Raw genomic sequence first — 15902 nt, 5'->3', positions numbered from 1 at the left:
GCTCTGCGTTATAAACTGTAGTGAAACACTTGGGGGTTCAAAGTTCTCACAACACATCTAGATAAGTTCATTGAGGGGTCTAGTTTCCAATATGGGGTCACTTGTGGGGGGTTTCTACTGTTTAGGTACATTAGGGGCTCTGCAAACGCAATGTGACGCCTGCAGACCAATCCATCTAAGTCTGCATTCCAAATGATGCTCCTTCCCTTCCGAGCCCTCCCATGCGCCCAAACAGTGGTTCCCCCCCACATATCGGGTATCAGCGTACTCAGGACAAATTGGACAACAACATTTAGGGTCCAATTTCTCCTGCTAACCTTGGAAAAATACAAAACTGGGGGCTAAAATATAATTTTTGTGGAAAAAAAATATTTTTTATTTGCATGGGTCTGCGTTATAAACTGTAGTGAAATACTTGGGGGTTCAAAGCTCTCACAACACATCAAGATGAGTTCCTTAGGGGGTCTACTTTCCAAAATGGTGTCACTTGTGGGGGGTTTCTACTGTTTAGGTACATTAGGGGCTCTGCAAACGCAATGTGACGCCTGCAGACCATTCCATCTAAGTCTGCATTCCAAATGGCGCTCCTTCCCTTCCGAACCCTCCCATGCGCCCAAACGGTGGTTCCCCCCCACATATGGGGTATCAGCGTACTCAGGACAAATTGGACAACAACTTTTGGGGTCCAATTTCTCCTGTTACCCTAGGGAAAATACAAAACTGGGGGCTAAAAAATAATTTTTGTGGGAAAAAAATTTTGTTTTATTTTTATGGCTCTGCATTATAAACTTCTGTGAAGCCCTTGGTGGGTCAAAGTGCTCACCACACATCCAGATAAGTTCCTTAGGGGGTCTACTTTCCAAAATGGTGTCACTTGTGGGGGGTTTCAATGTTTAGGCACATCAGTGGCTCTCCAAACGCAACATGGCGTCCCATCTCAATTCCTGTCAATTTTGCATTGAAAAGTCAAACGGCGCTCCTTCCCTTCCGAGCTCTCCCATGCGCCCAAACAGTGGTTTACTGCCACATATGGGGTATCAGCGTACTCGGGACAAATTGGACAACAACTTTTGAGGTCCAATTTCTTTTCTTACCCTTGGAAAAATAAAAAATTGGGGGCAAAAATATAATTTTTGTGAAAAAATATGATTTTTTATTTTTACGGTTCTGCATTATAAACTTCTGTGAAGCACTTGGTGGGTCAAAGTGCTCACCACACCTCTAGATAAGTTCCTTAGGGGGTCTACTTTCCAAAATGGTGTCACTTGTGGGGGGTTTCAATGTTTAGGCACATCAGTGGCTCTCCAAACGCAACATGGCGTCCCATCTCAATTTCTGTCAATTTTGCATTGAAAAGTCAAACTGCGCTCCTTCCCTTCCGAGCTCTCCCATGCGCCCAAACAGTGGTTTACTGCCACATATGGGGTATCAGCGTACTCAGGACAAATTGGACAACAACTTTTGAGGTCCAATTTCTTCTCTTACCCTTGGAAAAATAAAAAATTGGGGGCAAAAATATAATTTTTGTGAAAAAATATGATTTTTTATTTTTACGGTTCTGCATTATAAACTTCTGTGAAGCACTTGGTGGGTCAAAGTGCTCACCACACATCCAGATAAGTTCCTTAGGGGGTCTACTTTCCAAAATGGTGTCACTTGTGGGGGGTTTCAATGTTTAGGCACATCAGTGGCTCTCCAAACGCAACATGGCGTCCCATCTCAATTCCTGTCAATTTTGCATTGAAAAGTCAAATAGCGCTCCTTCCCTTCCGAGCTCTCCCATGCGCCCAAACAGTGGTTTACTGCCACATATGGGGTATCAGCGTACTCAGGACAAATTGGACAACAACTTTTTGGGTCCAATTTCTCCTGTTACCCTTGGTAAAATAAAACAAATTGGAGCTGAAGTAAATTTTTTGTGTAAAAAAGTTAAATGTTCATTTTTATTTAAACATTCCAAAAATTCCTATTAAACACCTGAAGGGTTAATAAACTTCTTGAATGTGGTTTTGAGCACCTTGAGGGGTGCAGTTTTTAGAATGGTGTCACACTTGGGCATTTTCTATCATATAGACCCCTCAAAATGACTTCAAATGAGACGTGGTCCCTAAAAAAAAATGGTGTTGTAAAAATGAGAAATTGCTGGTCAACTTTTAACCCTTATAACTCCCTAACAAAAAAAAAAATTGGTTCCAAAATTATGCTGATGTAAAGGAGACATGTGGGAAATGTTACTTATTAAGTATTTTGTGTGACATATCTCTGTGATTTAATTGCATAAAAATTCAAAGTTTGAAAATTGCGAAATTTTCAAAATTTTCGCCAAATTTCCGTTTTTTTCACAAATAAACGCAGGTACTATCAAAGAAATTTTACCACTATCATGAAGTACAATATGTCACGAGAAAACAATGTCAGAATCACCAGGATCCGTTGAAGCGTTTCGGAGTTATAACCTCATAAAGGGACAGTGGTCAGAATTGTAAAAATTTGCCTGGTCATTAACGTGCAAACCACCCTTGGGGGTAAAGGGGTTAAAAAGTCACAACACATGAGTTGCAGCTGTCTAACATCTAAGGCTACTTTCCCACTAGCGTTGTTTTCAATACGTGGCAATGCGTCGTTTAGGGGAAAAAACGCATCCTGCAAAGTTGTTTGCAGGATGCATTTTTGCCCCATAGAGTAACATTACCGACGCATTGCGACGTATTGACACACGTCGCAACCGTCGTGCTACGGTTGCGCTGTGTTTTGGCGGACCACCGGGAGCAAAAAACTTTAAACGTAACGTTTTTTGCTGCTGACGGACCGATTTTTCCGACCGTGCATGCGCGGCCGGAACTCCGCCCCCACCTCCCCGCACCTCACAATGGGGCAGCGGATGCGCCAGAGAAATGCATCCGCTGCCTCCGTTGTGCAGCGCATCAAACGCTAACATCGGAATCTCGGCCCGACGCATTGCGACGGGCCGAATCCGACGCTAGTGTGAAAGTAGCCTAACAGCCACAAAACATACAGCGGCGATAACTTGTACACATTACTTGAGCACGCTCAAGATTCTCAGATAACACCCGAGCATGCTCGAATAACACTATACCCAAGCACGCTGGCTCATCACTACTGAAAACTAGTTCTGAAGAATCAGTGATGTCCTCAATACATCTGAAGAACCAAGCTGCGTCTCTCCTCCTTAGATTAGCTAAATACATTCAGGAAAGTGAAGTCTCCCACAAGCCCTCGTCTAAGTAAATTTCTCTGCTTGCAATTAACAGGCAATTTGGGGGAGTTAAGAAAGAGATTTGGTTTTCTTTGGCAGACAATCCTGGACTGTTATGAGAAGATGTGAGGGCAGGGCATCAGGCTTATGACCCTGTGTTTGTGTTTACCTTTCACACTCTTTTACAATCTGGGAAACCCTGTGTTACCCACCATGAAATTAAAGTTAAGTGGGGTTGTGTTTTGACTAAACATGTGCAGTGTTGGAGTATAGCACTCTGATAAACTTACTGCAATATAAGCAACGCAAGCAATATGGCTGCCCTTACCGCCTATGCTTCTACTAGAATTAGTACCTGGCTTTGCATGAAGACCAGATAGCAAGTTTTGCAATATAAAGAACACAACCAATACAGCTACCATTAGAACTCTTACTGCAATATGCTCCCACTAGGATAGGATTGCTTCCCAGCTTTGTATGTGGAGCGCCCCTATGGGGCTGGGGGGTACTCGGTATCGGGTCCTTTGGTCCACAGGGGGATTGTCACGGTGGCTGACCCGGTCCGTGGCCCTGGGACATCCGTGTAAAAGGGAAAGGTCTTTAAAGGGGAAATTGTTCATGATGCCACCTGTCGTATTCGGTCAGGGTGACCGACGCTGCTTTAAGGGGTCTGCTAAGGTGATGTTATGGCAGCTAGATGGTATACCTTCCCACAGGTGAAGTATGTCCCCAGGGCTTCCCAGTGTGTAGATGGTGGATGGTGAGAGGGGCAGTGAAGAACGAGGACACAAGGTTGCAGTCTCTTTACCATTACTGACGGCTTCAGCATCCACAGTCCAGGGCACCAGACCACAGGGCAGGCAGAGTCCAGCCGGTTTGGAGGCAAATATAGAGTCCCCTTGTCCAGGTAGAAATCAGTAGCCTTCCTCTAACACCATGGTGTTGCAGTACCTTACTGCTAAGCCTCTCATAAGGTCCTCACAGATGTTGTAGATGTTATATTTCTCTCTCTGTCCCCCAGATGGATAGGACAAACCCGTATGACCAGTGGCTTGAGGCGTTTTATAGGGACTCTATCATGCCGCAGCCTCTAAGTGGTGCCACCTTGCCTCATGGGTATAGGGCGGGCAGGTAATGTGAACTTAGCTCTCCTGCCAGTCTCTGGAGCAAGGCATAAAGGACTGTTGCTCCCTCGGTGTTCTGGCTACCGGGATCCTGCGCCACTGAAGGAGGCAGCCTGTTTAGGGCAGAGCTCCTCTGATATCCACTCCTTTGCTGCGACTTCTTCACCCTCTCTACAATACAGTTCTCCTTCAGTGTCTTTTTCTGGAAGCTGCCGCACTCAGGGCAGGCACAGTTCTGTGTCCTTCTGTCTCGACCTCTGACAGGATCCCACCCCTGTCAGGGACAAACTACCTGAGCGAAGCAAAGCCAGCAACTAACTAACTTCCTCCCCAGGCAACCAGTTTTACCTAAGTGTGAGAAGTGCCCTAATAAATAGGAGCAGAGCTCCCCCTGGTGGCCTGGAGTGCGAAATGTGTTGCATGTTTGTGATACCTGGATTCAGTTGTCCTTCTTTGCCTCCAAACGTAATATCACTCCCCCCTAGAGGAAAGCGAAATTACTGCAATGACCAGGACCCTGGGGTGCTGCACTCCCCCCTTGTTAAATCCAGTACTCCTGGACTGGGAAAAAAACAACAAGACATAAGCAAAAAGACATACACATTTTTGAATGCAATTAAACAAGTTAATGTAACTGTGCTTCCCTTTATGGGAGGTGAGGACTCTTGAATGTTGCATAACAATAACATATATACATTGTGGATCCACCTCTAGGCAATGTGGTATCATTAAGAAAACAACATAGCTTAGAACTAACTATGAAATACAATTACCCTTACAGGTATACTATCTATTAAGTGCAAATCAACATTTTATTACTCCTACTCTTCTTCACATGCAAGACTGTCTATTAACCCCCACGGTCTCACTGCATTTTCCTTTTCCTCATTTTATTCAAAAGTGCATCATTAAACATTTTCCTATTATCTATCTCAATCTCAATTTTATTCAAGGTACTCTATATTTCCAGCTACATAACATTGACTATGTAAACATCATTCTGTCTATTATATTAACAGTTTATCAATCACACAGTCTTTTAGCATGAATCACGGTTAGGCACAATTCTGGCACAGTTTCTAGGCGCACATGACCTGATTTTTAGGCATAAGTAGATCCTGTTCGTGACGCCAAGATTGGAGCGCCCCCATGGGGCCGTGGGGTTCTCGGTACCGGGTCCTTCGGTTCACAGGGGGATTGTCACGGTGACCTACCTAGTCTGTGGCCCTGGGACATCCGTGTAAAAGGGAAAGGTCTTTAAAGGGGAAATGTTCGTGATGCCACCTGTGGTATTCGGGGTGATGTTATGGCAGCTAGATGGCATACCTTCCCACAGGTGAAGTATGTCCCCAGGGCTTCCCAGTGTGTAGATGGTGGATGGTGAGACGCGCAGTGAAGAACGAGGAAACAAGGTTGCATTCTCTTTACCTTTGAAGGCTGAAGGCTTCAGCATCCACAGTCCAGGGCACCAGACCACAGGGCAGGCAGAGTCCGGCCAATTTGGAGGCAAATATAGAGTCCCCTTGTCCAGGTAGAAATCAGTAGCCTTCCTCTAGCGCCGTGGTGTTGTAGTACCTTACTGCTAAGCATCTCATAAGGTCCTCACAGATGTTGTAGATGTTATATTTCTCTCTCTGTCCCCCAGATGGATAGGACAAACCTGTATGATCGGTGGCTTGAGGCGTTTTATAGGGACTCTATCATGCCCCAGCCTCTAAGCGGTGCTACCTTGCCTCCTGGGTATAGGGCGTTCAGGTAATGTGAAATTAGCTGTCCTGCTGGTCTCTGGAGCAAGGCATAAAGGACTGTTGCTCCCTCGGTGTTCTGGCTACCGGGATCCTGCGCCACTGAAGGAGGCAGCCTGTGTAGGGCAGAACTCCTCTGATATCCACTCCTTTGCTGTGACTTCTTCACCCTCTCTACAATACAGTTCTCTTTCTGGAAGCTGCCGCACTCAGGGCAGGCACAGCTCCGTGTCCTTGTGTCTCGACCTCTGACAGGATCCCACCCCTGTCAGGGACAAACTACCTGAGCGAAGCAAAGCCAGCAACTAACTAGCTTCCTCCCCAGGCAACCAGTTTTACCTAAGTGTGAGAAGTGCCCTAATAAATAGGAGCAGAGCTCCCCCTGGTGGCCTGGAGTGCGAAATGTGTTGCATGTTTGTGATACCTGGATTCAGTTGTCCTTCTTTGCCTCCAAACATAATATCACTGCCCCTAGAGGAAAGCGACATTACTGCAACGATCATGACCCTTCGGCGCTGCATATGAGTCCTGAATAACAAATTTGCTTATTTAAAGGTGTTGACCAGGATTTTTATATTTATGACTTTCCTTAGAACTGATCAAGAATATCAGGACAGTCCAAAATCCAACCCACCCTCCGTAAGAATACCCCCACAGAATCTTACTAAAAATGTAACTTACAGAGCATGGGGCAGAGCACCCCCACAGAAGCAGCTTACAAATTTCATCCACAGATCATGGAGTAGAGCACACATACAGCTACAAAATTTCAGCTCCAGTAGTGTTCGTTACAGAAGCCTCCAATGAAGAGATGGTAGTGTCATCTTGGATCGAGCTCACGGTTCACCATGAGGCTTGCTACCAGCAGTCCAGTTAAACATTTCACAAACAGAGCATGGGGCAGAGTACCCACACAGAAGCAGCATACAAATTTCACCCACAGAGCATGTGGCACAGTACTCCCACAGAATCTTCTTAGAAATATCACCCTAGAGCATTGAGTAGAGAAGGGACACAGAGCAGGGACAGAGTACCCCCACAGCTCCAATAGTGTACATTACTACATCCGCCAATGAATATCTGGTAGTGTGATCTTGGATCTCGCAGGCAGTATGCCACAAGGCTTGCTATCAGCAGTCCAGTTAAAAATTTAATCCACAGAGCATGGGCACAGTAGCCCCACAGAAGCAGCTTACACATTTCACCCACAGAGCATCAGGCATAGTACTCCCACAGAAGGAGCTTACAATTTTCTCTCACTGAGCATGGAGTAGAGTACCACCACAGAATCTTAATAAAAATTTCACCCACAGAGTATCTGGCACAGTACCCCCACTAAAGCATCTTACAAATTTCACTCACAGAGCATGGGGCACATACCCCCACAGAAGCAGCTTACAAATGTTACCCAAACAGCATGGGGAACCGTACCCCCCACAGAATCTTATTAAAAATGTTACCAACAGAAGAAGCTTACAAATTTCACCCACAGAGCATTGGGCACAATACCACCATAGAATCATATTAAAATTTTCACTCATAGAGGCACAGACCCTCACAGAAGTAGCTTACAATTTTCACCCACAGAACATGGGGCACAGTAACCTCACATAAGCAGCTTAAAAATTTTACCCACAGAGCATGGGGCAGGGTACCCCAACATAATCTTATTAAAAATATCACCCACAAACCAATGGGCAGAATACACCCACAGCTCCAAAATTTCAGCTCTGTTAGCATACATTACAACCGTTGACAATGAAAAGCTGCATGATCTTGGATCGAGCTGGGGGTACACCGCGAGGCTTGCTACTGGCAGTCCTAGCCCTTTTGCTTTGGGAAGCTTCCCCAATGCTGTTGCCTAATAATCAGAAGCTGATTAAATATATCATCCCCTGATAATGGAGCAGAGTACCCCCTCATAATATTATTAAAAATTTCACCCACAGAGCAAGTTTTCTGTCGCCATTCCTTCTCTCAGTGAGTGACTGTTTTGCTGTACTATGGAGTCTGGATCAAGCTGAGTTGTCAGTGTTGTCATGCTATGGGCATGCTAAGCTGTTGGTACTTGGATTGACTAGTTGCCCATCCAATCTGTGACAGGAAGGTGCCAGAATTTCTCCAGCTGTTCTCTGTTCTGGAGATTCTCAGTTACTTGGCTGAGCTTCTGGCTCTAATCCCTGCCATACCTAGTTTGTGCTTCCTGGTGAGTGTTTGCCTGTTTATGCTGTGTCAAATTTTGATTTACTGCTGTCTGACCCTTTGAACCATTTTCTGACTGTCCCTTTGTCTTGTTTTTTTGCTTGATCTGCTATCTCCTGGTATTTTGACCCTGGACAGAGATCTTAGGTACGCCTTTGAATTTCCCCTTGGTATTCTACATGCTCTCTTTGTACTTATAAAACCTAAAAATATTATGTGCTATGCATATATTCTACCCTATATAGTAACACAGCTCCCTATATCCAATAAGATCTACTAATTTTTAATAAAATAACACACAACAGATAGCGATAAATACAATCCGCACCTAAGTACAATGGCTGCACATATAAAAAAATATGTATATAATAAAATCAATTAGTTCAGGTACCGCAAGTTAATCAGTAGTTCAGTGTAATAAAATGTATGGTGCCGGCAGGTACCTCATTAGACAATGATGTCAGTCTTACAGTCAGAAGTTCCGTTCTCGATGAATATCCAAATAGAATCCGAAATGGAAAAAAGGGAGGAAGGGAGAGATGTCTCTTCAGGAGTGTAGTCCCGGCCGGTGACATACACCCCCTAAGCGTCCTCACTAGTGGTGCCCAACAGGAGCCGATGCACGCTTGAAGCCTGTGGTGCTGCAGACGCCGAACAGGACCTTGCGTGACGTAGGCAGTCACGTGACCACCCGAAGTAAGGAATGCTGTGTGTTTTCAGTGATTTCACAATGCCCATTTGACCAGAGCAGCGTGATTGACAGGCGAAAACGGCGACTTTACTAAGTTATTTTGGCAGCAAAGTTGGGGAATCAGGGGACAATAAAGACACTATTGTAAAGCACAGCTCAGGCCCTATTTAATGCTATTTTAGCTCATATTGAAAAAACGGGGCGACAGGTTCCCTTTAACGCAAACTAAAAGAATTTTTAACTACCACCTCACACGAGCACGGAGAATGGTGGAGTGTGCTTTTGGGATTTTGACAGCCAAATGGCGAGTTCTACTGACAGCTATAAACTTGAAGACTGACACTGTTGACAAGGTGGTGAAAGCGTGTGTAGTCCTGCACAATTATGTGATATGCAAGGAACATATTTCCATTGAAGACCACTCAGAAGAAACCACCTTGGCTGATTATAACATTACATATAGAAGTTCTGTGGCAGTTTCCCGAATGAGGGACCAATTCACAGAATACTTTATTACACCTGAAGGAAGAGTAGACTGGCAGGATGAGAGAGTTTGAACAATTTTTCTTGGACCTTGTTAATCGTATTTTATCTTATTGTACCCAAGTTGTGTACCTGTTTGTGTTGCCCCCAAAGTATTTAACCTTTAACCTTATATAACCAAAGTTATGTAGCTGTTTGGGTTGTACCCAAAGTATTTTACCTTCTTTTACCCAAGTTATGTACCTGTTTGAAGTATTTAACCTCTAACCACATTCTAAAATGTATTACTATACCTTATAAATAAAATAAAAATTTTGTTTAACTAAAACAGTTTTATTAAACAAATGTTTTTAACAAAAATAACTTTTATAAGTTAGCATAATTTGGGGGAGAGATTTTGCTGGAGGGGCTGTCAGATTGGGACACTTCAACAGTGGGAGTGTTGAGAGAGGACTGTGGTGTTTGTGGTGAAGGATCAGTAGGTAGCGGAGAAGGGGTGGAGAAAGAAAGTGGACGGGTGGACAGGAAACTGGGAGTTGGATTTGGGATTTGAAGTGAGGGAGGAGTGTAGTTGATTGGGAGGCAGAAGAGGTGATGAGTGGAGAAGAGGGTTGGGATAGTGACCTGATGGTTGAAGGAGACTGTTGGTAGTGGGCAGGGAGAGGAGGTGCGGAAAATGTTGTTGGGAACTGGTATGGGTCGTGATGTTGGTACGGGTCAGTATGCTGGGATGGGGCACGGGCAGGATGCTGGTATGGGGAAGGATGCTGGTACGGGGCAGGGTGCTGGTAGTGGCTGGAGTGAGGGATAGTGGCTGGAGGGTGGGCAGGTGCAGGAGGGGGGCAGTTGCAGGAGGGGGGCAGGTGTGGTGGCTTGAGAAGTAACAAGCGTTAGAGTAGACTGGCATGATTGCATTACTTGCATCTGTTGGACAGGAGATAGCTTATCCATGCGCTCGAGTACCGACCGGAAAAAAGTGTAGTTCGGTGATTGACTTGCTTCTGAATGCATCCGTAGCAGGAGTAAATGCAACTTGAGAATGCTTTTATTTACCAAATTGAAACTTGCAGCCATTTGCTCTAACAAAACTTTGAGACAGATCTGGAAGGATGCATTCAGGTGCAAGAACTTGGGCGTATAGCTCTGTACCTGACCCCTCTGGCACTGCCGCCCCGAAGCCACAGGTGTAGTAGAGGTGGCAGCATTAGAGGGGTGGGGTAAAGGAAAAGCTATATCCTCACCAGCAGATTCATGCAATGCAGCCGGCCAGGATGCTCCAGCGCTGGTGGATGGGTCCGAGGGATCAGATGTGAGGGAAGGCTGGGAAGGTGCAGAGGGGCCGGGACTGTCGAAGTGTCCCATGGTGGCGGACTCCTGAGGGATCGCCGCAGAAGGGTTCAACTCTGCTGCAGGCTCCCGAGTGCTGCCAATGGTGCTATGGAATAAAGAGAAAAGAAAATATAATTAATATACTGATATTGCATGGCCCTGGCTGAAACAGCAAAAGATGGTTAGACATGTAAAACATTGGTTATTAAATGTGGTGGGTAATATTTACCTTTGGCTCACCATCGTTGACCTGAGGAACGACAGGGCTTGGGCATATTTACATCTGCTCCTGCATCCTCCAGATCCACTCGAGGCCCACATCTCTTTGTTGAACTTGTTCTTGAAGAGATCCCTGATCGACCGCCACAGCTTGACAATCCTCTCACCTGTAAAAAAAAGGAGAAACACAAATTGGTCAGGATACAACACTTTAAATCCATCAACATAACTGAACTGTGTATAATTACGTGCTTGTTTCTGGCCCTGAACATCGAGGTCCTCCCAGTTGTCTACCAGCTGTTTGCAGACTTGCTCTCAAAGCCGACGGGTCACAATGAAATTAGCGTGTCAGCGGTCAGCCATGTTCCACAGCGGCTTCCTCTCTCGGATCAGATCAATGAGGAGGTCAATACTTAGCCCAACCTCCTCACCGTCCGAGTCGGGAGCACGCTGTGAAGCCTGTTAAAAAAGAAGAAAAAAAAACATTACATTCAAAACAGCATTAAGTTCAAATAAAAAAAAAAATAATGAGATGCTTACACGATGACGGCCGCCCGCACTCTCACGCCGACGACCCTGGGAGCCGCTCTGAGGACCTCTGGATCGAGCACCAGAATCAGAAGACTATAAGGAAAAAAAAATTATGTGCTTGTGTATTGGCTTTTTATGTGTTGTGTGCAGTGTGATGTCTATAATGATCATTTTATACGTGTTGTATGTTGTGTGATGTATATAATGATCAGTTTGTATGTTTTGTGTGCAGTGTTCTTTCGGTAAGGATCTTTTGTTTGTATGTGTTGGGTGTAGTGTGAGGTTGTGGTTCCGTGATGCATGCAAGACACTAACCAATTGCGATCCCACTCCAGGTCTCTCTCCACCCCTTCGGTCTTCTTCTGGAAGCACCTCTTCTGCTGCAGCTTCCTTCAAAAATTAGAGATTGATAAATACATTAATTAATTATATATATATATATATATATATATATATATATATATATATATATATATATACATATAAAAAAGATATATGACAGATAGATATGGGACTGATAGATATGGGACAGATAGATATGGGACAGATAGATAGATAGATAGATAGATAGATAGATAGATAGATAGATAGATAGACAGATGGCAGGCTCTTGGCAGGCAGGCTAGGCTCTTGGGCTGGCAGGCTCTTGGCTCTCTGCTGGCAGGCTCTTTGCAGGCAGGCAAGCTAGGCTCTCAGCTGGCAGGCTCTTGGCAGGCAGGCAGGCAGGCTTTACTTTCTGGCTGGCAGGCTCTTGGCGGGCAGGCTCTTGGCTCTCTTGTTGGCAGGCTCTCTATGGCTGGTAATGAGTGAGGGCCTCACTGGCATTGTTAATATATGTGTCCTGGGGGCAGGCCAATATGTTCTGAGCATGCTCAGATTAAAAAGCCGGATCAGGTCGCCGGACCCAGCTTTTTCCGGATCCATCACATTCCGGCGTCCATAGACATGCATTGTAGCAAAAAGCCGGAAAGGCCGCATCTGGCCTTTCCGGCTTTTTCGCCGCAGACAAAAAATGTTACTGTAGATATTTTTTCCAGACGCCGGAATCAAAATTTTCACCGGATCCAGAAGAAACAGGAAGGAACGTTGGGCCATGCTGCGGCGCAATCTGGGGCTAATATAAGTCAATGGAAAAAAACGGTTCCGGTTTTTAATTTCGCCGTAATGGGCCGAAATGAAAAAATCTGATGTGTGAAAGTAGCCTTAAAGGTACAGTACTCCCACAGGCGAGGGGGTAAAGTACATCCAGTGGCTTTTGTTAATCCCAGAGTAGAATACACAGAGAACATTTTTTTTTTAAAACTCTGCATACATGAAACCTAATGCTGAGCCTCACTTCAGCAGCATCCTGTCCATACACTAAGCTGAACAGAAATAAAAATTAATCTTGACCCAGGTGGAACAGGTCCAAGTGGAAGAATAGGAGGATGTGGTGGTATGGGTGGAAGAGGCAAGAGATGAGTAATCAAACTCTGTGGTATTTTTTTTTTTTTTGTATTTTTTGCATTTTTTAATTTTTTTTCATATTTTTTAATCTTTTTTTGTGGAACTGATTTAAAACAATCTAGACTAACAACAAAACTAAAACGAGCAATCTTGAACAAGGAGGGGTACATCCAAATGGCAGACACTGTGTGCATTTCTTTGTGTTTTTTTTGGCTTAAAAGAGCATAAAACGAGCCAAAATAATCTGACAAGTTACAATCAGTGGGCAGAGGTCCAAATGAAGGAGGAAGTGGAGAAGGTGGATGTGGTGGTTTAGGTGGAAGAGATGGAGGCGGAGGCAACCAAAATATTTTGGGGGGGTCTGTATGTCTGTAAATGTATGACCGACCAGCAATGCTGCTCTGTCATGGTAAGAATTCATTCTGTACATTTCAATGTGGACTCAAAATATCCATTTTTATGTTCACACTACAGATGACTTTCACTCCATGTGGAGTCACCCACATCATTTTCCACCCTCTCCTCTACCATGCCCACCTTGCTGGTCTGAACACTGCAGTTGATATCTGAGTTTGGTCATCATGTAACGTGCTGCAGTGGTCCATAGACCATGTACACTAGCCCTCCCACTCATCTTCCATCATAACAATGCTTGGGCATCAGTGCACTCAGTCTCCTGCACTTTTAGGTGCATGGGCCACGGAACCCCGGCCAGTGGAGTCATCAAAAAGCAGAAGAGACTGCTACATGACTTGGGGCTCGGACTGCTTGGCTAATTTGCTAGCAGTTGAGGTGAAAGCCGTATGACCATGGTCCTCACATCCTAACTGTGCACTTTCTGCAGTGGATCGGGAGATAATGCGATAAGGACCTGGAGCCACTCTCAGCCATCCAATCTACCACCTTTTCAACATCTTGTGGCCTCACCATTTGTGCAGCGGTATTTAGGCCTATGAAAGGATGCAAAACATCCTGTCGCCTGTGTGGACCAGAGGAAGGTGTTGTATTTGGGCACGTAGCAGGTACAGAATGACCACATTCTCTCCCTGCAGTAGCTACCCGACAACCACCATCAGCAGCAAAAACACTTCCAAAAACATGAAACCATGTTTCCTATTTGATGCTCTCCTCATTTTTGGAAGCGTTTTTTTCTGCACACTGCTTGCAAATAGATAGCGGAATAGTAGATTTATTTATTTGCCAAACAACTAGAAAACACACATCGGTCCCAATAAATTAATTATTTGGCCTACAAATGGCAATGAGATGGCTGATGCAATTTATTTATTTGCAACACTGCTAGAAAACACACAACAGTTTAAAGGCACAGTACTCCACAGCCGGGTTGCAGAGTACACACAGCGGGTTAAAGGCACAGTGCTCCCCAAGGCAGGGGTGCAGAGTACACACAGCTGCTTTTGGCACAGTACTCCCAGAGGTGAGGTTGCAGAGATCACACAATGACTTTTGGCACAGTTCTCCCACATACCGTGGCTGTGATAGCTCTGGAAGTGCCCACAGACTTAAAGCTTCTTGTTTGGCTGCACTTCGGCCTTTCAATAATTTTTACTAGACTGGCTAACCCAAAGAGGAAACGGGGCTTACAATAAAAAGTCTGTGATCGGGGTTTGGTACCAGACACTAGATGTGATAAACTACTTTCCCAGCAGCATAGGCTGGAGCTTCTATAGTGCTGTGGTAGTACACCTTGTATAGCAAATGGTACTTACCCTTACTACTAGCTTGCTTTAGTGCAGATACTTTCTATCCTTTACTTTACAGCTCTCCTCCTTTTGCTAGGCTATGATTGCATGTGATCAACCATTACTGAGAAAAACAAAGATGTTTTATGCTCTCTGTCACATCTACAGAGGCATGGGCACACATTCCAATGCTGATGCCATGCTGCCCTCTGACAAGCCATGTCACCAGCACGGAAAAAACAACATGACATAGCATAAAACATGACATTATATATGCATAAATATGGAATTTGCATGTCTTTAAAGAAAAAGGTAACAAGGTGGTATCTTCACTAGAGATGAGCAAACTTTTCAAGGTTCGGTTCACCGAATGTCCCAATGTGCACCAAACATGTGCGCCGAACGATTCATCGAACATACCCAAACACTATTGAATTCAAAGGGATGCAAAACCAAATGCATAGGCAATATCTTAAGAAGAGTCAAAAAGCTTCCCAAACAGGTCAAATTAGGGGAAGACACCAGGAAAAGTGGCATCAATTGACCCAGAGTACAAATAGTATAATTGCGCAGCATGGAATTATGGGGCAAAGCTTGGCCCAGCATTTCTAGTTGAAACACTGATCAGTTACAGGTGAATGAGTGACAGGTGTAGGCCTGCCAAATTCAGGCAACACACATGAAGGAGATGCAATTTGGAGGCCAAACATTTCCCCAAATTAGGGGCAGACAACAGGAAAGGTGGCATAAATTAATGTGGCACCCCTAGGGGTATTTGCCACAAAAATAGTTACTGACAGTAAGTACAAATACTAAAATAGCAAGACTGCACTACCACCTCCGGCCAGAAGGGGGAGCTCCAGAGACTCCCCTTGATCCATTCTGGTCTGAGAGAAGAAATGGCAGTTGGGCTAAGGAGCTGAAAGTGAGAGGTCACACAATTGAATCTCTAACAGCCCTGTGACTGTTACCAGGCCTAAATCACCGGCCTGAGGAGAAGAGGGATAGAGAAAAAGGACATTGTGAGAACCGGGTAGCATTAATCACTACCCAGAACAGGCGCAAAGACGGATACCGGATCCGTGGCTGTATTCATTATATATAATACAGCAACCGGAAAAACGTGAGGTGATATCAGCTTCACTAGGGCCGGACGCAGCAACAGACACAGAGTTCAGCGGTACTCCCAGAGGGGGTAAACCGATAAAAGGA

The sequence above is a fragment of the Ranitomeya imitator genome, chromosome 2 (assembly GCF_032444005.1).
Source record: "Ranitomeya imitator isolate aRanImi1 chromosome 2, aRanImi1.pri, whole genome shotgun sequence".
Taxonomy (NCBI): domain Eukaryota; kingdom Metazoa; phylum Chordata; class Amphibia; order Anura; family Dendrobatidae; genus Ranitomeya; species Ranitomeya imitator.
Note: the sequence above shows the minus strand (reverse complement) of the source record.